General features: G+C 38.9%; 1 protein-coding gene across 3 annotated transcripts in view; it reads right to left on the bottom strand.

Annotated features, from left to right (window-relative positions):
- Btbd9 (BTB domain containing 9) overlaps window positions 1–25,877 on the bottom strand; it is a 389,852-nt gene extending 363,975 nt beyond the window's left edge. The window contains exons 1-2 of one of the 3 annotated variants that reach the window (XM_010638852.3): window positions 25,787–25,877; window positions 3,547–3,658 (exon numbers count right to left, since the gene is read on the bottom strand). The gene's annotated coding sequence lies outside the window, so the exon portion shown is untranslated. Of the gene's footprint in view, window positions 1–3,546; window positions 3,659–24,256; window positions 24,392–25,786 lie in introns of those variants that run through there. The other 2 variants (XM_010638853.3, XM_010638854.3) reach the window with 2 other exon arrangements.
- Window positions 25,878–25,953: the final 76 nt, after the last annotated feature.

A 25,953-nucleotide genomic window follows, 5' to 3' on the forward strand; every position in this document is an offset into this window, starting at 1 on the left:
AGCAGACCCAAAAAACTCCACTTTACATGAATTCCTCCCAGGAAAAAGTTTTGACAACACAGGTATAATGATTTTACCCATGAAGCCTGTTAGAGACTCAATGCCCAGCATGTTTAATAGGGGCTTTCCATGATAAAAGGATTAAAACAACAAGAACATACTCTAACTACACAAATGTATTCCTAAATCCTAGGCTCCCATTATGCCAGATCCAAACAGCGTTATGGACACAATTCTTCAAATTTTTAAGAGCATTCCAATGTTATTTACATTGTTCTTGAGCATATGCAAAGAAGTTTTCTACTTCATCTCATGACGTCAATGTTTTTGAAGATAGGGTCTCATATTGTCCAGGATGGCCTTGAATTCACTATGTATCTAGGGTTGGCCTCAAACTCCCAGCAATCCTCTGGCCTCAGACACCCCAGGGCTGAGATTACAGGCGTGGGCCACCCTGAAGTCAATATAACTTTGACATGAGGATGTTACCATACTCATACACTCAAAAACTAATATTAATTTAAAAATCCCATATAAAATATTAGGAAATAGAACTAAGTAGGATTCATAAAGATGAATTTCAAGGACAAATGAGAGGCTATGAGTATAGCTCAGTGGTAGAGTGCTTCATAGCATGACTGAGGCCCTGTGTCCAATATCCATAACAGGAAGAAGAAGAAAAAAAAGACAAATACAGATGAATATTAGGAAAAATAATTAACTCCTTGAATTAAAAGGTTGAAGGGGGCCAGAGATGTAGCTCAGTGGTGCAACACCTGCCTGGCAAGTGTGAGGCCCTGAATTTGATCCCTGATATGAAAAAAAAAAAAAAAAAAGATCAATGGAGAAAAGCATTCACATAATTAGCTGAATAAAGCCAAAATAACTTTTTAAACATTCGTAAGTTTATAAAAATAGTTTTGACTTTCTTAGTTTGATAGACTCATGTACAAAGCCTAAAAAAATGTACGCATCAGGTTAATAAAACACAAGAAACATTCTGAGATAAAGTTGAGAAATAAGACATGTCTATTCATCACTATTATTAACATTTTTCAGGAACAAAATATATTGCAATTAAGGAAACCAAATTAAATATAAAGAAACAGAGGTAAAATAATTATTTACAGAGGCCAACTGCCCACATGAAAAAGCCTTAGGAATTAAGCAAAAATGAGCTGGGGATTTAGCTCAGTGGTGCTGCTGCCTGCCTTGCAAGCACAAGATTCTGAGTTTGATCCCTGGTACAAAAAAATTAGAGAATATAAGAAAGGTTCAATAAAGGAACCGTGTAAAATAATTATATGAAAATATACAGTATTCCTGCATGCCAAAACAATCAATGAGAAAATATGAGAAAGAAGATTTGCAATTTTAATTCCAAAATACATGCAACACATAGGAATAAATTCATAGAACAGGTGCCTGTGATTTAGCTCAATGGCACTGCACTTGCCTTGCAAGTGCAAAGCCCTGTTTGATCCCTGGTATCAAAAAAAAAATCACAGATCAGGTAATGGAAATTACAAAATCCTACTGAAGGATGTTGAAAAAAGAAATGAAGAGACATACATTATTAAAGGATAAAAAGATCCAATAGCATCAAGAGATCAATCATCTCTAAATCACCATATGAAAAAAAGCATACTTGAAATTTTACTGTATTATATTGTAAACAAGAAAAAGTTACATGCTAGAAACTTCAGAAAGCAAAATTTAACCCTTTTTTGACAGGGATACATAGTTACAGGCACACATATTAGAAAATTAAGAATAAGAATTTTATATTTATCCCAAAGTTTCTGGTCTATCGTTTTGTGATTTTTTTGCAATGCTAGGTATTGAACCCAGAGCCTCAAACAGAGCTAAGCAAATGCTGTACCACTGAGCAACATCCTTCGCCCTTATCAAAAAGGGTTTTTTAAAAACATTGAGAAACAGTTCTAATTAATCCAGGAATTAAAAATAATCCTGATCAGAATCACAAGACTCTTTAAAGTAAACTGAGGTAAGAGAATTCAAATGGAATAACATATATATAATCTGGAATACATTCTGAAAAAGAAAAGCAATCAAATGGGGTCAGCTTACCAGATAAAAAAGCAAATCATAAATCAAAGCATTTAAACTGTCACATAAGAGACAACTCATTAGAACTTATTAACCTAGAAATAAAATGCACAAGTGTAGGAATCCAGCATTTATGTTTTTCAATGAGAGGAAAATATGGATTTAAAAAACTGTTCACTTGGGCCGGGGATTTAGCTCAGAGGTTCGGTAGCCTGCCTTGCAAGCACAAGGACCGGAGTCCAATCCCCGGTACCAAAAATAAAAAAAACAAAAAAACTGTTCACTAGCCATCTTGAAAAAATAAACTCAATAATTATATAAAAGTACAAAATTAAATACACATGAGGCTGAGGATTTAGCTCAGTGGCAGGGTCCTGAGTCTGATCCCCAGTACTGTAAAACAAAAAAAAAATTTTTTTAAATTAAATACACATGGATGTCAGTTCCAGCACTTCCCATAACAGAAAAACTAGAAAAAAGTCTAATAGCCACTGAAAGAAAACTGGTCAACCAAATAATGGTATATACAATGAAATATTATAAATGATTAAAAAGAATAAAGTTAGATCCTAATGATATTTTAAAATGTTAAATATATGTACTTGCACACAAAACACATGCTAGAAAATAGCCCTGTTGTAAAATCTTGATTTAAACAAAATTTTAAAATAAAATATAAACACTGAAAAAGCAGGAATATAATTAAATTGTTAACAACTGTTGATCCAATAGGTTGAGACTATGGAAAAATTTTATATAGTATGCTACTTAGTTCTTTCCTGTTTAATATTTTATAGTAATCATGTTTTATTTGTAATAAAACTATAAACAAATATCTCAAGTCTGGCTGTTAAAACTTCAAAATAAATCAATATGTAGGAGATCAAGTGTTTTAATTTTCTACAACTAGTGAGTAGTACCTAATTTAGTGACTAAGACAGATATGGCAAATTGAGGGACTGTGATTACCTCATGCATTCATAAGTGGAGCTTTTTGAGAGGTGGCTGGATCTACAATGTGTAATGCTGATTCATTCTTGCTGCATATTAGAATCAAGGGCACTAGGATTAAAAATGTGAGTGCTATTTGCCCCAAATAGCCTGGATAAGATATAAGGGATAGAAAGAGCTCTAGTGGCCCCCTGCTTGCTTTGCTACCTTCTGCCCACCATGAACTGTTTCTGCTCTGCACATTTCTCTGCCACACCACTCTGGCTTGGAGCCAGCCAACTAAAACCTCTATAAACTGTGAGCTAAATAAACCTTTCTCCTTTAACTTTGAGTGTCAGGTATTTTGTCTCAGCAACAAGAAAAGTACATAAGACTGGGACCATATATTAACTCTATAGATATAAATTAACAACTTGAAGGCAAGGACAAAAAAGTACACTACATAAGACAGGCAAAAAAACAAATTTCATTACACTAAGACAGGTGGATCAGATATTTGAGCAACACAACCTTTCAGGACACTACCTGATAAATCCAAACTTAGGATCTTCACCGAAGAGATTTTCAGAATGACTTTTCCAGACTCAAGGCAGATATTCTCAGAGGAAAAATGTTCTGAAATTCCAGGAAATGGTACCTTTCACAGTACCAAATACATTATTAGTTGAAAAAAGTTAGACTTTATATGGATTTACATACCATAAATAGTAGAGAAACTACACTGCTTTTCTTAGTTAACTTTCACTGATACATCAAAAAACCAAAACAATGACTAAAAGCAGCAGTACTAAAAGCAGAGAGGATTACTGCCTATTTACTACGGAATAAGAAACCCATACCCACTTGTTCTAACCAAAATAATAAACAATGTCCATCAATAGTGAACACCATACGAAGCTCCTAATGTTATAATGTTACAACTACCTCCCACAGAGGGAAAAAAAAAAGTTAACCTAAGAATTAGTTTCTTGATTTAAAACAAACTTTCAGCAGATTACAAACTTTACCTTAACAAGGGCTATGTTCTTTAGAATTAGTTTATTCTTTAGGGTTTGATCAGGAAATATTGGATGAACAAAATTTCCACAGGGTGGAGCTGCCAATGAGTCCTTAAACTTGTCTGGATCTCCCCTGGGAAGCCCTATCTACCCTGCATATTTCCTGACTGAAAGGCCTTTATGGGAAAAAAAGACCTTCTGCTCTTTAATCGCAATATATAAATGATGTTTCTCTTGAAGAAAGAGATGTGGCATTTACAAGCATATGGTTTAGCAATTTTTTTCTGCTCTTGGTACCCATGTGGTGTGTAATTTGAAGTAGCATTCCTTAAACTTTAAATTAGTATTGCTTGGGCAGATAAATGATGTCCTGTCGGCATTTTAAATACTCTTGGAAAAAAGTCACATTCCACTTTTTCACAGGAAAGATACTTCAGTTCTTTTGATATATATTCTAAAAGGTTATCCAAAAATCTGAATAAAAAGGTGAAGACTTACCACACTGTGTAATTTTAACTTTAATTCTGATATTCTGTAAGCCTTACCAAAAAAAAAAAAGAGTACTCTCACATAGGCACTAAACACTACTGTGAGGGACACAACTAAGGTTCATATGAAAGGATTCCTGACATGGCTTTTTCTCTGGAAAAGACTGAATATCGTGTCCAGGCCAGCTTCAGACTTCTCATTCTATTATTTTGTTTATAAATAAAAATGTTTGTAGATACAACCAGCTTTAACATTAAAGGACTGTTGTCATAACAAAAATAACTGACATGAGTATTTTTATCATGAGTGCACGTAACTCCATTTATCAATTACCACATCAATTCTTCATTTGGCCAAGGAACAAACTAGTTTCTGAATCTGTAATACATTCTATGACAGACAGGCAAGTCAGGTAGAAGAGAGCAGGCAGCTAGAAAGACACTGGGCCCAAGATAAAGTCAGGATGATCAGGCCTTCATCAGATAAGCAGCTTAAGAGCAAAAGTTAACAAGAACCAGATAGACAATTAAGTCCAGGGAAGTAGTAAGCAAGGTAACGAGTACGGTAACGGATGACCACTATGACAAATTCTGCTCCTCTCTATCTGGAAAATGTTTTTCCTTCTCACTTTGTTCTTTTAATGAACCACTTAGATAGGACAGAGGCCAAGAGGTTCCTGTGGACATGGGCTTTCTACATTCTTCCATTCCACACAGGCCCATTTTCCTGTAAGTTGATCTTAATTTGACTCAGGGTGATCTGATCCCTGGTAAAGGAGACCCCAGGGCAACTCACTTTTGGGCCCCCTTCCAACTATTGGGAGCTTTTTCTCTTTAATAAAGGCTCCTCCCCTCTACCTCCTTTGTCCTCAGTTTCATTCTTCAACTTAGTAAGATACAGATACACAGATTACACCATTACCATTTGACAACAGATTTACTGGGCTATCCTTACAATACAGGCCCAATGCTAGATCACAGAAAGCACAAAGATTAACAAGGCCTCTACCTTAGAAAAACTGTCTACTGAAAAAGGTAGGATGAGATGATAAATAATGTCAGCTATAGAACTAGTCAGCCATGATTTTATGGTTTTTAGAAAATCTAATATGTCCATAAGTACCACACTAAAACTACAAGGATGCTAAACAGAGTAATACATGAACAGTAACTCTAAAAATCATCAGTTATTATTTATCCCTTTATCAGAGTAAAACAATACTGTAATTGGCTACTAGCCCTCCAAATCAGGATGCTTAGTTCCCAGAGAGAGCACAATACAAAAGACAGGATTTAGGAAGAAAACACTAACATTTTTATTGATATTTATTTTTAACCTAGAAAAACTACAAAACATTACACTTCACTGCCTTTGTCTCCTGATGCATGCCAAAAACAGTTTCTCGTCTCATAAGATAAATAGATATTGTAACAGTGAGAAATCCACAAATAGGCAGGGCTGAATGTAATGCCCTTATTTGTTCATGGGAAGTATTAAGTTTAGATGTTCCTGCTTAAGTGAATTTTCCAAATGTTAGTTTTAATTAAGCTATTGCTCACAAAATGACAAGTGGATTTAAAAGGCTCCTACAAGGAAACCACTGATTGAATTTAACATTACCAGAACAGGCAAATAGGAAAACAGCCAAAATGACAACTCTACTCCTAGAATTCAGATTTTATGAGGTGGTGACCCTAAAATTTGAAATAATCAAGATGATCTGAAAGAAACTGTAATTAACAAAGGGTAGGGGCTGGGGATTTAGCTCAGTGGTACATCCCCTGTCTTGCAAGCCCAAGGTCCTAAATTCGATCCCCGGTACTACACACACACACACAAATTAAATTGTTCAAGTATTTGTTTTAACCCCAAAACAAGCTTGAAATAAAAATGACAATTTAACAGCAAATTAATCATCTTGTTGTAGGAACCAGAAAGTCCTCAAAAAAAAATGACTGAGGGGCCAGGGATTAGCTCAGTGGTTCCACTGCCTGCCTCGAAAGTGCAAGGTCCCAAATTCAATCCTTGGTACAAAAAAAGTAAGACTGAAATGACTGTGGGTGGTGGTATTCATCTGCAGTAGAGCAAAATAAGCAAAGGTGTTGAGTTCAATCCCCAATACCAAAGGTAAAAAACGTGGCTACTAGCTGGGCCCACAGGCATGCATCTGTACTTACTCCCAGCTATTCAGGAGACTAAAGCAGGTGGATCACTTGAGCCCAAGAGCTGTTTTCCAGCCTGGAAAACATAGTGTGACCCCCATCTCAAAACATTAATATAAGATTTAAAAATAAAATCACGAATGGCTACTACTAATTGAAAACTTACTATAAGCCAGGCACTGCCTTAAGCACTTTTTACATATCTTATTTAATACTCAGAGAATGTCACTAGGTAGGTACTGTACTTTTTTAACTTCCTGTTTTACAGGTAAGAAATTGATATACAGACAAGAATTGAATAATTTAACCAAGGACACAGCTAGTAAATAGTTCATTCAGACCAAAGTCTGGGCCTGGGATTTAGCTCAGTGGTTCCATGCCTGCCTTACAAGTATAAGGACCCAAGTTCAATCCTCGGGTACAAAAAAAAAAAAAAAAAAAAAAAAAAAAAAAAAAAAAAAACCAAAGTCTGACAATGTCCTGAATTTATAAGAGCTAGGCTATAGTCAGGCCAGGATTTGGCTCAGTAGTTCTGCTTCCTGCCTCGCAAACACAACGGCCTGAGTTCGATCCCCAGTAAAAAAAAAAAAAAAAGAGCTGTGCCATAGTAACATGAAAGAAAACACAAATTATTCTGACTTTCAGACCCACCAATTAGCTCCTCAGACCACCAGTTCTGAAATGTTAACATATCCTATTCAGATCCGGTAAAATATTCCACAGTTGGTAAGAACAATATACCATTTTTCCAGCTATCACTTACGTGTACATTTGTTTCACACATATGAGTAAAACAATTCATATCTGAACTGTAGGGTAAAGTTTATTTAGTAAAAATTACAGAATATTATTGATACACATATACATCGATGTACTACAGGGTTTACTGAACAACCTATAACAAGTTTAAATAAGACTAGTAATTTTTAGTTTATAAAACAACTGGAAAGTTCAACATATACTGATATATATGTCTTTTCAAAAACGTAAGCAAAACAATTTTAACTTATGTTCTGCACGAGACAGGAGTTTTGCAATGTTGCTACATGGTAAATTGAGGCCAGACTTAGAACAATAATCAGAATCATTTATAAACTCTTACATTATGCTAATGTAGCTTTATGAATGCCACATTTTGCATACTCTTAATGCTTCACTTGATTGGTTATTAAGCTGCCAAAGGATATGTATAAATGAAAGACTGTGAGATTGCCCGTTATTTGCCAATATTTTTTTTTAATCAGAGCTCATCAGTGACCTTAGGTCATCTGCTAAAAAATGTTCTCCTTGACTAGGCAGTGCTCCAGGCTCACTTTAGCAATGATAACTAAGAGAATGACTAAGAGAAGCTACTGCTTCATTATTCAATTACAAAATACCTGAGTCTCTTAAGGCCAAAAGAGAAAGGGCCTAATTTATAATTTGCAGTATTAGTTTTATTTTATATTAAATTCAAGCCTTCAGTCTTTCCGGGTCCGGCTTCTAATTAAAACAACTCTTCCCTACAAAGGAACACATTCAAATAGGATATCCTTGAGCAAAATATCAAATGGCCCAAAGGAGCTTAATTGAGACAGAACAATGAGGCTCAGCCCTTCTTTCCCTTTGACATTCATCACATACCTCCCCCCAATACAACACTGACCCAGGTGACCTGGGAGGGTACTGACTGGTTCTGGTGTCTTCCAGCCATCTCTGCAGTTGCCTTGGCTACCACCCTCTCAGCTGCCAATGACGCCAGCATTCCTGACAGGAATGTGGCTGGGCTGAAAGCCACACAGTTCCTTAGCTGCTACCACTACTGTAACTCCCTGAAGAGCAGCCAGAAAACCACACCTGACAGGGCAGAGATAGTGGTCATATTGGGGGCTGCTGTTATCCCCAAAATCCCCAAGCCCCATTGAGCTAAGATCAACACTGCTGCTACCCCTAGAAAAACTCAAAGCAGCAGCAGTCACGTTGGCCCCCACAGCTCCCATGGAGACAGCAGAGTTATCAATTAAGTGGCTGTGCCTCCCACAGTTCAGCAGGATGATATCATGACAGATGATGCTGCTCTAGACTCCAAAGGGCTGTTCTGGAGAACTCTGCTCCAGCCATGGCTACAGCAGGTACTGGAAACGTTCAGGTGCAGCAGCACTAATGATAACCAAGGACTACGTAGATGACTGCCCCACAGCCTCTCCAGATAACTCTGTCCCTTATACTACCTCTCCACAGGTTCCATTTTAATATGTTTGTTTGTTTTCTGGTCCCAGGGATTGAAGTCAAGACCTTACACTTGTGAGTCAGGCAGCGGAACCTCTGAGCTAAATCCCTGGCCCAGTTCCATTTTAAATAGGTCCATGAGATGCAGGAAACTGCACATACACAGCCCACCCCTTGTCTACATAAACAGTGCTCCCCTTCCTCTCCTAGGGTCAGTCTAAGAGGGTTCTCTCCTATGCAGCAGTACAGCTCCCAGTAAAGCCTTGTTTGGGGAATCTTACTGCACATTCGTGATTTTTATCTCAGAGTGGGCTAAGCTGGTTGCACTAAAAAAAGAGCTAATAACACTAAGGGCTGTTAGCCTTAAGTGTGCTTAGCAGCTAGAGGACTGCTGAAAAACTCCGGAGAGCAGCAAAGAACTGACACAGTGGGGAATCAAAGAGCTAAGAGCAGCAGAATGCCAGACTTGCAAAGACCTGAGGAGGCACCTGAAAGGGACACCAGAAGCTGCTGGCAAAGCTCCAGAAGGCCACCAAGGGGACTAGGAGTTTTGGCTACTGAAGAACTCACAGGTAGCTGAGAGTTACCAGGAGCTGCTAACACCCAAGATTACACCAAAGGCTGGAGATGCTGGCACTCAAAGCTCAGAGCTATTAACATTAAGAGCTGACAACCACCAGCACTAAAAGCTCTACATCCCTAACATCAAGAGAACTATACTTTAAAAATTCAGGATTTCTATCAGATTTGAGAAAAAAAGCGCCTTCCGTCAATTGCTAACAATTCTAAAGTTCTTCCCAAATACTGAAGATGGCTGCTGCTGCTGCCCTTCTCCCTTCACAAAGTATCTTCTTCAGAAAGAGGTCAGATGCAAAAATTTACCAGGTTTTCTTAACCTAATTTCTGAGCATATACTCAAGACCTTTATCATCCAGCTATCAGCCTTCCCTCAGTCTTTCAGCTTTTGCTTACTCCACATATGACTTATAGGAAAGTTTCCATACTGTAGATAACTTTGAGGTAAGACAAGTAATGGATCGCAACCCTAAGAAGCAGCTATCAATTATATGAGTTTACACAACTTTCCTTTTTAGGCTCTCAGCCTTACTGGTCCCAATCCCACTGAAAACTACGTGAATTACATGCTCAGAGCCGAAAAACACATGCAGCTAAAGTGAATAGACAAAGAAGTAGTCATGATGGGCACAGAGGTCATTAGCTGGGAAAATATTTGAAAATACAGGACACGCCATGTCTGTTTAATTTCTTCAGTAACAACTTATGGGTCTGTAATATTCTTGCCCAAATCTAAATTATATGATATTTTCCTAATTAATACAGGTTATTACAGCATAAACTCCTATTAAAGCAGTAGAATCAATTATGGCAATTTAATTTCTTTGTAGCAAAGCCACTATGAACATCTACATTATCTGTGTAAAGGAAATTGGTTTTTCATTTGCAGAATGTTATAAAAATGTTCTACTGTGCATACTTTGATTGCAATTTGTTAAACTCCAATATATTGGTGATTTTTTTTTTTTTTGTGAAAGTATGGGGGAAAAAATCAACTCTGAGAAATCAGTTCAAGCTAAAATCATAATTTGTAAGTTTATGCCATTCTAAAACATAACACAAATCGTTTTCCCCTATAAATTATCTCTTTTTAAATGAGTGTGGTCTTTATTTTAACTACAGTAATGTAAGAAAAAAAAATGAAACAGATAAGATTCAGAGATACTTATTCCCATGCAGTTTAGAAGTTACTATTCAAAACAAGTTGGGCCGGGGATTTGGCTCAGTGGTTCTGCCACCTGCCTTGCAAGCGCAAGGGCCCAAGTTCAATCCCCGACACCAAAAAAAAAAAAAAAAAAAAAAAACCCACCAAAAAAACAAAACAAGTCACTGACTAAACCAGCTAGGGAGCCATTAATTTGACCAAGACCTCTTCCCAAATCAAAAACAGAATATATGAGAATGAATGAATAGTCACAAGTCAACAACTTTCATCTTAGAAACAGAAAATTTCCGGCAAAATTTGGCTAACTCCAAGAAGTTTGTGCCTCCTAAGATTAAAAAAATGGATTTTTCCTATAAAATTATCACCCCTTCATGTTTCAAATTTCCTTATCCCCCAAATTTCCACAATATTAATGAATAAGTATAGTGTGGCCTGCCTTTCACCATCTCCTGGCATACATTTATAAATTTCATTTATACTGTGGAAGAATAAAATCCATTAAAAAAGAGAATAGTGTATTTTTCCTTTTGTTTTCAAACAAAAATTATAAAGAGTAGTAGAGAGGTCTTCTACATTCCACGCGCTACTACAGCCAAGATGCTACTGAATAATTGATGAGCTTATGATTAGACTGCTATTCTTGGTTTTGAACATTTATGGACCAAGTTTAATTCAAACATAAAATCACCCTGATATGTGACCAACTCAGCTACAGCATCAATTTGGGATGTGACTGACAAAGATACTCATAGCCCAGTGGAGAGGATACTAGGACCAAGCTTTTATTAGAGAAGCCTACAAAGCAGGCACCTTAGGAATAAATATATTGACACAGAAGAAGAAAAACTATCCTATACAAACAGAAAACCTTTTGAAGGTCATTTTTAAGAGGAAAACAAATTTTGTTTAATAAAATTTTTAAACGCAACTGAGTTAGATTTCATTTTCCTGACAAGCATCATCTTATTTGACAAACAAACCTATCTTTTGGCAGAAATGCTGTAACAGAAATGCTGTAACAAAGACCTGTAGTCTATTTTCTTCTCAGGGTTTATAAATGAAAAAGCTTGTGTACTTGGCAAAGAGAGCGGAATCAGCTATTGCTGATGAAACAATCATATAACATTCTCTTTGCCATACCCATGAATAACCCAAATAACTTGGTGGATAAGGTGGGGTTTAAATATTGGAATAAGGCAGATTTTTAAGGTTATTAAATGAAAGATATCCCATGCAGACAATATGGCAAGAGCAGGAGGCACTAAAGAAAATGTGAGACCCAGTTTGGTTTTAGTAACAACACAAGAGACAGAAACAGATAAACACTGATAGAACCTTGCAAGGTAAAACGGGTCTAAACTAAGACGCCTCTAAGGGAACAAAGATCAAAAACTGGGAAGTGTTCACCGTTCTGCTGGGGCAACATCTGGGCAAATCATTTCAAGTCCCTAAAGACTCAGTCTCTACCTTGAAAAATGCAGTAGGGACTCAGGCTCACACTCTGTGGTCTTTCAAGTTTTACAACTCTCAGTCATGAATGTAGAAAATAATGTTCTCGTATGCTGTTGAAAATATAAACTTATTCAGCTTTTTGAAGGCCATTTCAGCAGACTCTACAACAATTTTAATACAGTTTTCTATAGCCCAGCAACTGTGTTTCTAAAAATATACTTATAAGGTTATAATTGATTACAGCATTGCTAGTAGTTTTTAAAAGCTGGGGGGATGAATGTCCATCAATACAGTTAGAAGAAAATAAATTGTAATGCATTCATTTAATGCACCCATTGATAAGAATGGAATTGATCTGCATGTTCTAAACCTAAACGCCAAAGGACAGTAAATGATATCAGCAGGCCACAGTACAACAGATCTATTTATGTAAATATGTATGACTACATATGTAGGTGCACAACCCTGGCACATAGCAGGAACCTAAATGTCTGTCAACTTGATTAAATACAGACAGAAAAAAGGACTTCAAGCACCACACTGTTAACAGGAGTAACCTCCAGGGAAGGGTGGGAGAGAGATAGGGAATAAATGGGAAGTTGTGTGCTTAAACATAATGTATTTCTGAAGTGCTTCCTTCTTTTAAAATAAGAATGGATTTCTTTTATATAAATAATATTTCAAAAAACTTTAACAGTGGAAATTATTAAGAGAAGCAATAACATTTATCAGAAGTATATATTTTAAGTACATAGATGACATCATACTTTAGGGACAAATAATGCAATGAGAAATGAGTGAACAATGATGCACACAGAACTGTAGTTAACAGCACGCTTTTTAAAATTAGCTACATATGCAAATTTGGGAGGGCAGCAACAAGGCTTGAGAGCCAACAAATGATCTGAGCAAGAGCTGGAGACACAAATGTGGAACTCTGTTATGGTTTGTATCTAGATGTCTTGTCATAGCCTCATAGGCTTATAGGTGGGGCTTTTGGAAGGTGGCTCTAAAATGGGTGTGTGATGCTGGATTAGGGTATGAGACTTACACTAAGGGTGTGTGATAACTAAACTGTTTTAGCATATAGTTCTGGGTGTGGATAAAGAGAAGGCTCACTCTGGGTATGGGTGGCACCACCAAAAGGATTGTAGCCTGGATGAGATAAAAGGGAAAGGGAGGCTTGCTGCTGCTGCTGACTGCTACTGCTGTCAATGGACTGCTTCGCCTCTGTGATGCCCTTTAGCCATGTGACTCTGCCTTGGAACCAGCCAAATATTGACTGAAACGTGTACTAACTTTGAGTGGAAATAAACCCTCACTCCTTTATCTTATGGATGTCAGGTATTTGGTCTCAGCAATGAGAAAAGTAACTAAGACAGATTCCATGTCAGTCTCAATGAGTTATAAAAATATATGTTACTATATTAAAGATATCTCTCAACTAGCCAAGTGTAGTGGTACAGTAGGATTATGATCCCAGCTGTTCAGGATGCCGAGGCAGGAGGATTGCAAATTCAAGGAGAGCCTGAGCAACCTAGAAAGACCCTGTCTCAAAAAATTAAAATAGCCAAGTATGGTGGCACACACATGTGATAACAGCATTCTGGGAGTCTGAGGCAGGAGGATTCCAAAGTTCAAGCCTAGCCTGGGCAATTTAGGTAATTAGTGAGACCCTGTCTCAAAATTTTAAAAAGGGAGGGGGGTGTAGTTCAGTGTGAAGATCTTGGTTTAATCTCTAGTACTGAAAAAAATAAACTAACTAAAAATAAATTCTAAAAGGTTGGGTATGTTGATCAATGGACAAGCAACTGCTTACCTTGTAAAAGGCCATTGGTTTGATCCCTAGTACTGCAAAGGAAAGAAATCTCTCTCAAATATTTTAAATTAAAGCTACTTAAATATTTTCATTAAAAAGTTTCCCTTACCCCAATATTCAATAAGTATTTGTTTTTCTAATTTCTACTTTACTAACCAAGGTTATATTCCCTTATCACACTTTGCATGCTTTGCACTTCTTTTCAAATATTTTTAAACTTATAAAACCACCTTAGCCTTCCTTGCTGTCCTTTCTCAAAGTCTCGAGTGCTTGCAGGTTTTTTTAGTTGTCAATTCTATAAATACTTTCAGTAGAAAGTAAACAAACCTTAACCACAGTATAAATGTAAGTCTCAGTAAAAATTAAAATCTCAGACACATCACTCTTCTACCTTTCCATTAAAATATATACAAAACTGTCAGGAGCAATTCCACATAATTTTGGAGAAAAATCATTTCACAATCAAATTATGAGTAGGCCTACTTTTCCTGCCTACAGGCTGGCTATGGCATGTAGAAACAACTCCATTTTTGCTTCCATTCAAACCTTTTTGCCTATCCAGCTAAAACCTCAATAGTCTCATGATGCCGTTACACCCTAGGGCAGGACTGCATCAGCTGAGGACATCCTGGTTCATTGAGAACCCGTGTAATAAAAGAAAGGTTTCACCAGGGGAGGGACAAATTTCTATAAATTCCTTGTCTACCTTGATCTTTATGTGCATAAATTCATCAGTTCTAGGATTATTGCAGCCCTCTGAATTATCTGTTACTTCCCATGTACTGAATAAAGGTGTGGCAAGCTTAGGATGCCTTTGTCTTTGCTGATCAGAGCAGTATCGATCAGGCCCAAAGCTCAGATTCTATGCTCTCTCATTTCCTGTCTTTATTAATTAATCTTTTGCACTGTCATTGCTCATAGAAGACCAGCACTCACTGCAAGGGTTCTGGTAATGTCCCCTTTCCCTGTTCCTGACACAAAATTTTTGTTCTACCATTTTTACACAGTGTGCAAGTTTACATTTTCAGAACATAGGAAGGATAGGATTCTCTTTTCTTTCTACCCTTCTGTGTTCACTTTGTTAGGATAAGCCTGCATTGCTTTTCATAATGAGCAAAACCTATAGGAAGAAAGTATTTCAGAATGGATGTTCTGGTATATGCGCTGCCGAAGCGAGCACTAAGAATGGATGTTCTGGGAAGCTGAATCAGGAAGATCACAAGTCTAAGCCCAGCCTGGACAACTTAGTGACTTAGTGAGAACCTGTCTCAAAATAAAAAATAAAGGTGGGCACTGTTATGCACAACTCTAATCCCCGCACTCTGGGAGACTAAGGAAGGAAGACGACCAGTTTGAGTCAAACCTGGGCAACCCTATCTCAAAATAAAAATAAAAGGGTTGAGGATGTAGTTCGTTGTGAAGACCCTAGGTTCAATCCCCAGTACCAATAGACAGGGCTGAAGCCATAGCTCAATGCCAGGTTCTGGGTTCGATCTCCACCCCCCAAACAAGTGTATGTTCGAAAAAGAAATCATTCATGAATATCTGTTTCTCAATTAATATTCAGCAACTGATGAAGGCTTACTAGCAGAGTCCAGTAGAGTCACATGGAAAAAAAGGGCAGGGAACAAGCATGACCCCTAAATACCAACTAAAAGTTCACTAGATCATAAGACAAATAGTAACTATCTATTTCTTCCTCAATCTCACTCCCTCTACAATAAAAGATGACATTCCAAAACCAAGTTATTTATAAATCTGAGAATTCTGAAATCTTTTCCATAGAAACAATGTTGCAATATGTAGTGGCCAGCCCACAAATGCCTATTTATTCCCAGGGTGCCTTGAGGAATGGAGTACTATGGAAACCAACTGGCCAGGCAGATGGTGCATGCCTGTAATTCCAGCACTCAGGATGCAGAGGCAGGAGGATTGCCATGAGTTTGAGGCTAGCCTGGCCTGGGGTACACAGTGAGTTCAAGACCAGCCTGAACTACAAAGGGAGACCCTGTCTCAAAAAAAAATGGGCTGGGGATTTAGCTCAGAGGTTCTGCCACCTGCCTCACAAACGCAAGGACCCAAGTTCAATGCCAGGTACCTAAAAAAAAAAAAGAAAGAAAGAAAGAAACCAACTACAATCAGTAACAATTTGGAGAAACGGCAGGCAGCCTTGATTCGGAAGAAAAAGGCAGCTTACCGGCAAACTCTTCGAAGCCCTTTCTTCCCCTGAGGGCTGGGGGAGGGGGTGACAACAACACATACATAACAAAAGACAGGACACAGCCCCAGGAATGACTACCTTCTCGCCCTTCAATGGCATCATCTCTGATAATTTTCTACAGGGTTCTCTCTAGTTCACTAACCAAATATACTGTCCTACTTTTAACCAACTCTGACTCTTTGAAGCTGTGAAGGCCACAACAGTGGCCCTATGGCACATGTGGCTACCAAGCACTTGAAATGTGGCTTAGTCCGCACATTACACATTGTCTTTCAAAGGCTAATTACAGACTAGGTAAACTATCTCTATTTTACTGAGATGCTGAAACAATATTTCAGATACATTAAGCTTTATAAAATTCATTAAGCTTCATAAATCAATTTCACCTGACGTTTACATTTTTCTTCAGCATGACTACTACAGATTTTTGAATTACATATAGGGCTTGCATTAGAGCTAACATTGTATTTCTGATGGACAGCACTACTATGGAGATTTCCTTAAGAAAGGCAATAGAATATTCAAAGTTACACTGCGTGAATTCAAATCTTAGCCCCACCATTCACTACTTTGTAATTTGTGATACTTAACCCCTTGCTAATACTCTTTTTTCTCTCTTGTAAAATGTGGGAAATAAAGTGTTACCTCAGAAGACTGTTGGTAGAACTAAATGAGGTAAAGTCAAGCAATTAGTATGGTGCCTGGCACATAAGAAACATTCAATAAGTGCCACTATCATCAATAAGTGCCACTATCATCATTACAGTAACAACTACCATTATTCACTAGTATATGATGAAAAGGGCAGACACAAATAGAAAGACAGCAAAAGGGTACAAATATAGGCAATTCAGAGAGTATGCTCCTTTACAGACAAGGGAACAGACCTATTAAGGAAAGAGTCCACTTTTACACAGACAGAAGAACTACAGTGGGCCCTTGATTTACAAACCTGATTGGCTCCCAAGGACTGGTGGTAACTCAAGTCGGTTCTACGTCAATACAGCTGAGGTCTAGATGGTTACCTGCGCACATGCTTTAGATAACAAGAGGCAGATGAATCTTCTATTTATCTAATTAGCCCAAGTTGTTCATAGTCAGGCTGGTCACAACTTGAGGGTCCACTGTAATAGGCTAACATCTGTGCCTGCAGACAGCCTGCAAGGGGATCTGCATTACTCAATGGCAGCAGTATTTCTAGGTATTTCCAGAGCATTTTCCTTCCATATAAATATGTCAGAAAACATGGGACTACATAGTTAAGGAGCCCTGACAGATGTTCCTATAGTAGTGCCAAGAGCCTTAGCCGGCCTCTCCCACCAGCAAGTCAGCCTCCTCTTTGGCTTTTGGTCACCTCATTTGTAAAGAAGAAAGAAGCTAATAGTTCTCTGAAGTCAACTGCAGCTTAAATATTCTCCCTCCCTTCCAAATAGGACAGTTGGGGAGAATGGCTGAACAGAATGCCATCACCCTAAAACAATGGAAGCACTGATTTCTGGTGCAGCTGAGAGCCTCCTCACTGGTTCAGCCCAGAGGGAAAGCCCAGTGTGGAGCTGCTGGCTGTCTAAGGCGGCACCGCCTCCTCTCACACCTTCAGGCCATTAGCAAACCTAGAATACATGGTCTCTAATCTGGGAGAATAGTGAATCTTAAAATGCCTAGTATTTGCTAATACACAAAGTATATTTTAACAGTCAGGTTATCATTGAGTTTTATTTTAGCCTTATTTCATTTTAGCATTTATTTCAAAATGGACTTAGGAGGTTTGAAAACCTTATAACTTTCCCTTTTTTTAAGCATCTTCTCCAATTAAGCACTCACTGACCACATTCCTTGAAATTAATTTTCACAATTAAATAGACCTTTAAAGCTTCAAACTCATTTCTCAACTCAACTCTCATTTTTCAGATGTGAACAGAGAATCACCATCATCTCGTGGCTCATTATACACACTATAAAATATTTCACCCTAGCAGTGAAGTTGGTCATAGTAAATATGTTATGCTGACTTAATCAAGATAATAATATAATAATACTCTAATTTATAAAGGCAACATGCCAAAGTACTTCCTAAATAAAAATACTTAGTACTTAACCTATAACACACTTTAAAACTATCACACAATCTTGCAGGTAGCTATTTGCCATATGCCCCGAGTCAGTAACAACTGATGGAGGGCCTGTCACCAAACCTATTTACTTGATTTATTTTACACTAGTCTTTTAAGGCCACATACATAATAGGTACTCACTTTGTGATGGGAAAATAAATTATTTAGTTCGAACAACCTGACAGAGTTACTATTAAGTTATTAATTCACTGAGAAGGTGGAAATTCACTTATTTGCTTTTTTTCATGAACAAAAAAAGGACAATATTAGTAAATATTCACCTAAAGCTGGGAGGAACTTAAAAATTACAGCCAGGGCTTTTTATACATGAGAAAACTGAAAGATCTGTCAAAAACCACAGCTGTCCAGTGGCAGAACCTGAGGTAAGGAGAGATGAAGCTCTGGGTTATCTACTCCACCATTTAGAAAATGGGCATAATCCACTGCCACTATGGATGGTTATGAGGATAAAATAAAATACCCAAAGAATAGTGAGTACAGTGCCTGACATTTAACTGTCACACTGCACATCATTTTCCTTCTCCAGGCTTCATCTATCAATAGGCCCCATCTTTTTGTTGTTGTTTTGTTACTGTTATTGCCAAAGTATAATTTAGGATTATAATTTAGCACTTGGGTGATGACTTTCTAACATGTTTATTGCATTGACAGTTACTCAAAGCAAAGTTGATTTAAGGGTAAGACCCACCTGAAAACTACAGAGACTGTAGCTGACTAACTCACATAGGCTAAGCCTATATTCCCCAAAGTGTCAAGAGCTTTCAACATACTGTACTGCAGCCAAAACTGTCTTCAAGACTGAAGAGTATGCATTTTATAACTATCTTTCCAACACTGTGGTCCATATACTTTTTAATCCCTTTTCTAGCTTTTTATCATTAGTTTTGTTGTGCAGCACATGTAAGCCAGGACGTCATACACACCAGACAAGTATTCTACCATTGAGCCACAATCCTGGCCCACATTTTTTAGTTTTTATTCAAAATTTCCCCTTTATCTACAGTCCTGGCCTCCTCTTTCCAACCAATTCATTCTTGAAGTCTCCCAATAAGCTGACCACTCCAATAAAACCACTGTCACCAGCCACAGCCAGCCTCGCAAGCGGAAGGTCCTAACTAAACTCAATCCCCAGTACCAAAACAATAACCAAAACAAACAAAAAAACCACTGTCACTAAAGCAACCTATGACTTAACTGGAATGCCCATGTCACTCTTCAGTCCTTCTCTACCACGGTGTCTGTGCAAGACAGCAGTGTAGAACATAAACAAGCTCTTGAAACTACTCCCAGGGCCTGTGACACTCCCTCTTCAGGTGCCTGGCCTGTCTCTTTCACTGTGTAAGTGCGCACATGCATGCAGTACCGGATTCAACCAAAAGCCTTCACTCTGAGCTACAACCCTTTAACATTTTCTTATTTTGAAACAGGGTCTCATTAAGTCACTAAGTAATCCAGGCTGGCCTCAGCCTCTTGGTGGTGGACTACAGGCATGTGCCACCACATCCAACTCATGGTCTCCTTTCTCATTACCGTATCTTTATGAATCCCATTCCCAGCCGAGTGTGGTGATGCATGCCTGTAATCCCAGCACTCAGGAGGCTGAGGCAGGAGGATCGCTGTGAATTCAAATCCAGCCTGGGCTACATAGTGAGTTTCAGGTGAGTCTCAACTACATAGTGAGACCCTGTCTCAAGCCACCACATCCAACTCATGGTCTCCTTTCTCATTACCGTATCTTTATGAATCCCATTCCCAGCCGAGTGTGGTGATGCATGCCTGTAATCCCAGCACTCAGGAGGCTGAGGCAGGAGGATCGCTGTGAATTCAAATCCAGCCTGGGCTACATAGTGAGTTTCAGGTGAGTCTCAACTACATAGTGAGACCCTGTCTCAAAAATTATGCCTTTCAGGTGAATTTATCTATCTAGCCTCCAAATTTCATGTGACATCTAATAATTTCCAGGTGAATTTACTTAGCTATCTCCAGATTCCAACCATCACCTAATACTGTGATTTTCAAATCTCTATCCTAGACCTCTCTTCTGAATCTCAAATTTATATGTATAGATTCATATGCCTGTAGTATGATTGCACCATATGACCCCAATGGCACTTGAAATAACTACCCAATACTGAACGCTTTACTTAACGCCTGTGTCAGGCACAGGTTTTCATCTAGGCCTTCCACTTGCTAGTGAGTCAGCATATGTAACATGGGCTGAACATGCATGCTGAACGTGTAAACACGTGGTCTGTTATATAACTTTTTGGCAACTTGCAGGCTTTGGGTGACACCATATATACGAGAGTACAGGGGCTGGGGAAAAAAGAGAAACTTTGCCGTGTTGCCCCCTATGCTTCATATGGCCTCATGTCTTTTCCTCAGGCTGCTGGAATCTCAGGTGAACCTTCCTGGTCAAGGCTGGTGGCAGAACAGTCTCCCAGGTTGTTTATCTTTATGTGGTCTACATGGTCTCACCACATAGTGACTCGTGCCAAAGACCTGTAAGTCTTCCTTGATTCCTTACTGGCCTCGCCACATATAATCAGTTTTTTTTTATCTCTAAAATATTCCCCTAATTCATTACTCCTATGCCTATCTAATAACTTCTAGTTCAGTTTTGAATGGACTATTTCAACAGCTTCCCAACTATTTCCTTGCTTCCTATTTTGTGCCCCTCAATTCCATCTTCACCTTTCAGATCTATCAATCCAAACTGAAGATATAATCACACTATTTCCCTGCTTAACGCTTTTCTCAAGAGTCTCCAGTTTAAAAGCCCTGGCTGGAGCCAGTCACACCTTTGCACTTCTGAACTACTCTACATTAGAAATGGCTCTTGAACAAGTTACTCAGCCTCTCTGCACTTCCATATTTTCTTTTTTTAACGTCTCGCAGGATTAAGTGACAGATTATCTATAAAGTAGTTCCTATACATACTGCCAAGTGCTTAACAAATTGTAGTAATGACTACATTAACAGACTAGCATACAAGTTCATCAAACTCTTAAGTGCCACTCCTTAAATGAGCCCTCACTTATCACTCCAGCCTCATCTCTGAGAAAACCCTGCCTCTCACATTCTGCTCCAGGAACACCAAACTAGTTAGTTACTGTACTGGTCAGATTTCCCATTGCTGACACCACAGTTTAAGGGAGCACAGGTGGGTGTGGTGGCAAATGCCTGTATCCTCAACACTCAGTAGGCTGAGGCAGGAGGATCGACCACAAGTTCAAGATCAGCCTTAGCTACATAGCAAGAACCTGACTCAAAATAAACAAGAAGGAAGAAAGGGAGAAAAAGAAGAGGAGAGATTTAGATTGGCTCACAGTATCAAGGTTTAGATTCAGTCTCCAGTTGCCTGGCTCCAAGACAGGAATGTTGTGGCTGAAGGGCATGGCAGAGCAAAACTGCTCACTTCCAATGTCCGAGGAGGAGAGCACCAGGAAGCATGCTAGGGAGAGGTATATCCTCAAAAGACACACCCCCAGTGACCACCTTCAATTGGGCCCACCTCCAAACGGCACGAGGATCCAATCACCTCTCCACGAGTCTCTTAATCTAGTCAAGGTGATCATTAAACTTAATCAGCACGGTTACTTACCCTGACACATCCTGCCGTCTCTCTGCCTAAAATATATATACTCCCTCTAACCTCTCCACAGGCAAGGCCTTATTCTGTAAGCCTCTGGGGGTGTCTCCTTCACTAGGAAGCCTTCCCAAAACACCAGACTATATATATTAAGATGTCCCCTTGAAGTTTTAGCTATGTATTTTTGGCATATAAATTCTAAGCTGATAGTCTTCTGAATATATTTCTATCAAAGATTGTACTATGGTACACTACAATCATCTACATTTAAATCTGTCTCTCCCAACAGACAACAAATTCTTAGTGGGCATGGATCTTAAATATTCTTTCTGTCCACCACACTTATTATGTAACCTGGCAAGTGGTCAACATACTTCATGGATGGAAGGGAAGCTGCCCGAGCACCTCCTCCCCAATTCCACCTGAGTTAAGGTCAATTCTAACCATGAGTCACACTACAATCTAATTCAACTACTTACATGGGAGAAGAAATCACAGAAAGTAGGGGTACTCAGCCCTCTATAATACTTATATGCTCCTTGCTATAATCAAGCTAATACAGAAAGTGAAACTGATTTCAGAAGTCTTGTAATCCCTAAAAAGTAAATGTAAGCGGTAGATAATTCAATGAATGCCCTAGAAACAGTGACAGCAGAGAAGTAGGCAGCAAAACAGTTACCCAGTCTTAGAAGAACTGACAACTCTCACTGGGTGATTTTGCAATGTCAAAAGAATTTAATTATCACTGAGGACAAGGCACATAATTACTTCAACAATTAACAAAGTATACATACACACACACACACACACACACACACACAATCTGCAATCTGCACATGAACTGTCAACTAACTTTGTGATCTGGTTATTCTATTTTCTTTGGCTCTCCATTGCCAATTAAATGCATGTAAAGGGAACTAGACTTTGTTTTGTTTTATGTAATTCAGGCTGGCCTCGAACTTGAGGTGATCCTCCTTCCTGTCTCAGCCTCCAAGGTGCTGGGATCACAGGTATGTGCCCCCAAACCCAAGTAGGCTTTTTGAATGAAGAAGACCCCTCATAATTTGGCTCCAAAAATACATTTCCCATCTCACCACTACCACGCGCATTAAGCCTATAACAACTCAAGAAATTTCCAAAAAGACATTCAGTTTTAATATTCAATAACAATATCCACTCTGCTTGGAATGCTGTCTTCTTGTGGCAAAATTTTACTTAATCTTCAGGGCGAAACTCCAACCTCTTCACTTCAAAGTTTTCCTTTTTGTTCCCCCGCCATTACTGGGGAGCTTGCCAGGCAGGTGCAGTGCCACTGTGCTACATCCCTGGCCCACAGCTTTCTTGACTATCATTTTTTTTTTCTCCAGACAAAGTTATCCATTCCCCTAGCACAATTTATTGCAACATAAAATGTCTAGTGGTTTATCTCTCTGGTGAGTACTTGTTTTATTCATCTGTTTGCCCAGCATCCTACAGAATGGCCAGCTATAGCCTGCACCCAATAAATATTTGCTAAGTTTAATAATGAAACACTTGCTGTGTAACTATACATTCTGGGTAACAACTCAACATTAACTTTACGCACCATTCAGAAGCATTTTCATATTATAAAAGATGTTATGAATAAAGAGGTCAATATTCAGCAGCAATGTCTTTACTTGTCAAATTGTTTTGTCAGAACTTTTTAATATCCTTCAGAAAGATTCTTTCCCAACTAACCTTTTACTTTGTACAGAATCAGCAGTAACTGCAAAACTCAGACCAGTATGAGAGATAATTCCAAGCAAAACTGTGTCACTGAGTACACCTACATGAATGCTTTGTGAGGTTGTGAGGTTACAAATAACACAGAAACACCTTTTTTTCCTTTAAGAGCAGACTAGCAAGGAGAAGAAAGCACATATATTTACTGAAATATATATCATTTCAGTAAATTCCCAAAAGGAGGGCCCAAGAACATCAAATAAATTTCAAAAGATGAGATATGTGTTGCTGGCTATGGTATGTGCACACTCATATGGTATTTATGACAATTAGTAATTGAAATAAAAATATGCAATCTACATACTTGATCCTGCTTTGAATAAAATATCCTTTAAGTAACAGTAACACTGTTATTTAAAACTGTACTCTGATTAACAACCTCCATCCCTTGCCGGGCGTGGTGAAGCACACCTTTAATTCCAGCACTCGGGAGGCTGAGGCAGGAGGATTGCTGTGAGTTTGAGACCAGCCTGGGCTACAGTTCCAGTTCAGTCTCAACTACATAGTGAGACCCTGTCTCAAAAAACAAAAAAACAAAACAAAAAAATCTTCCTCCCACCTTGTCAGCAGGCTTGTTAGAACTGAGCTGTTGACAAGCCTGCCTTCGCCTATAACAACTTTCCCTTCCCACTGTGTTCAACCCTAGCTCGTACTTACCTATCAAAGACCATCTTCTGCTCGTCATTTGTTTCGATATACTTTCTTGGTGACCACATTTACATTAAGTTCTCAGCACATAACTTCTTACTTCTTTTACATCTTCTTTGAAGACCAGCTCAAATCTTACCTCTTCTAAAGAGTAAAGCAGCACCTGTCTTGTCTTTTCTAAATTTCTACCGTACTCCCAAACTTCACGTAACACTTATTAACAGTGCTCCCTCATTTGGTTTCATAATTCACATACATACGCTTTCTTCTCCTGGCCCAGTCTGTTCTTAAATGAAAAAGTCTTCTACACTATTTGTAACCTCACAATCCTCTTCCCACACCCAGACTAACACTGGAGAGAGGGGGCACACGTATTAAATAAGTGAAGGACTGAACTAAATGCTCATATACACTGATACACCAATTATAACCAATGTAATATGTAATAAATACCTACTGTGTGCTTACTCTGTGCCAAGCACTTTTTTAGGTGTTAGTAGATATGGAGAGGAAGAAAACAGAGACCATTTCTGTCCAAAAAGATATTACAGTCCAAATGGAGTTTTTGAATTCTGAATACTCTAAGAGTTACAGAGCAAGGTTTACTGGTTCCAACATGTACAAAACTCACAAAACATGTTATAGAGCTCAAGTTTTGAAATCCAGAGAATTTCAGAGCTTGATGAAAACTTTTGTTATTTTCCTAAATTTTCTTTCCCAAAGTATGATTAAATTTCAGTATAGTCTATTTTTTTAAATCAGTTCCAGGCAATTTGTATTAGTCAACACCAAGTGAGGAAAAAAGTGATTTCCTCCGATACTCCTTTGTCCCAAGTGTGGTAACTACAGCCACCAGTATCTACCCATGAGCGGGTCACGCACCCTAAAGAGAACTCTGGGATCGTGATTTGCTGCACCTTTATACTCTGTCTTCTCCAATCCAGCCCACAGGTTAACCAGAATCTGTATTTTCTGCTTAGTAAATAGCAAAGCCGTACTGCTTTTAGGAAAAACAAAAACAAAGTCCTCCACCCTACAAACGACAAAAGTATAAAAAGGCTCTGAGAAATGCAGCCGCAGATTTGAGTTTCTGAGGAGTCAACAAGTGAGGATGGATATCAGCACCTCGGCCTCCAAAATCTGTAGCGACACTGGTAAAATGCCATGGAAGCACATGGACAGACACGTGAGGTTGGAAACTAGGCAACAGGTTGCATCTACCCTGACAGGTCGCCCTTTCCGGGTCGTGGGTGTGTCTGACACGCACGCAGGCACTGATTCACAACTCTCTCCATATCAACCGACTCCTACTCAGAGATTGGCCCGGGTTGGGGCTCCGACGATCCCAGGAGTCCCTTGAAACGCAATCCCGGGTCCTGGGGTCTGTCTTCAATGGGTCTCGGGCAAATGCGTCTCAGGCAGAAGCAAGGCTACTGGGGAACCTGGGCTTCTCTTGACTGGAACTTGCCCGTTTGGAAGCCTGGCAGAGCCACCCCAAAACACCACTCCTCACACAAACAACAAACACACCCACTGCACCTTCCAGGACTGTACGAGTCTCTCCCATTTCCTCAATAACGCTTCCCAGGGCGTCTGGGCCACAGAATTGAACCACGTCAGCCCCCGTCCCTGCTCCTTCCCCGCCCCCGGGAAAAACGGCTGAGGGGCGTGGAGCGGCGCGCGCGGGTACGGAGAGGGCGCGCGTC

This window comes from Fukomys damarensis, unplaced genomic scaffold (genome assembly GCF_012274545.1).
Source record: "Fukomys damarensis isolate Sample0158 unplaced genomic scaffold, DMR_v1.0_HiC HiC_scaffold_20, whole genome shotgun sequence".
Classification (NCBI taxonomy): Eukaryota; Metazoa; Chordata; class Mammalia; order Rodentia; family Bathyergidae; genus Fukomys; species Fukomys damarensis.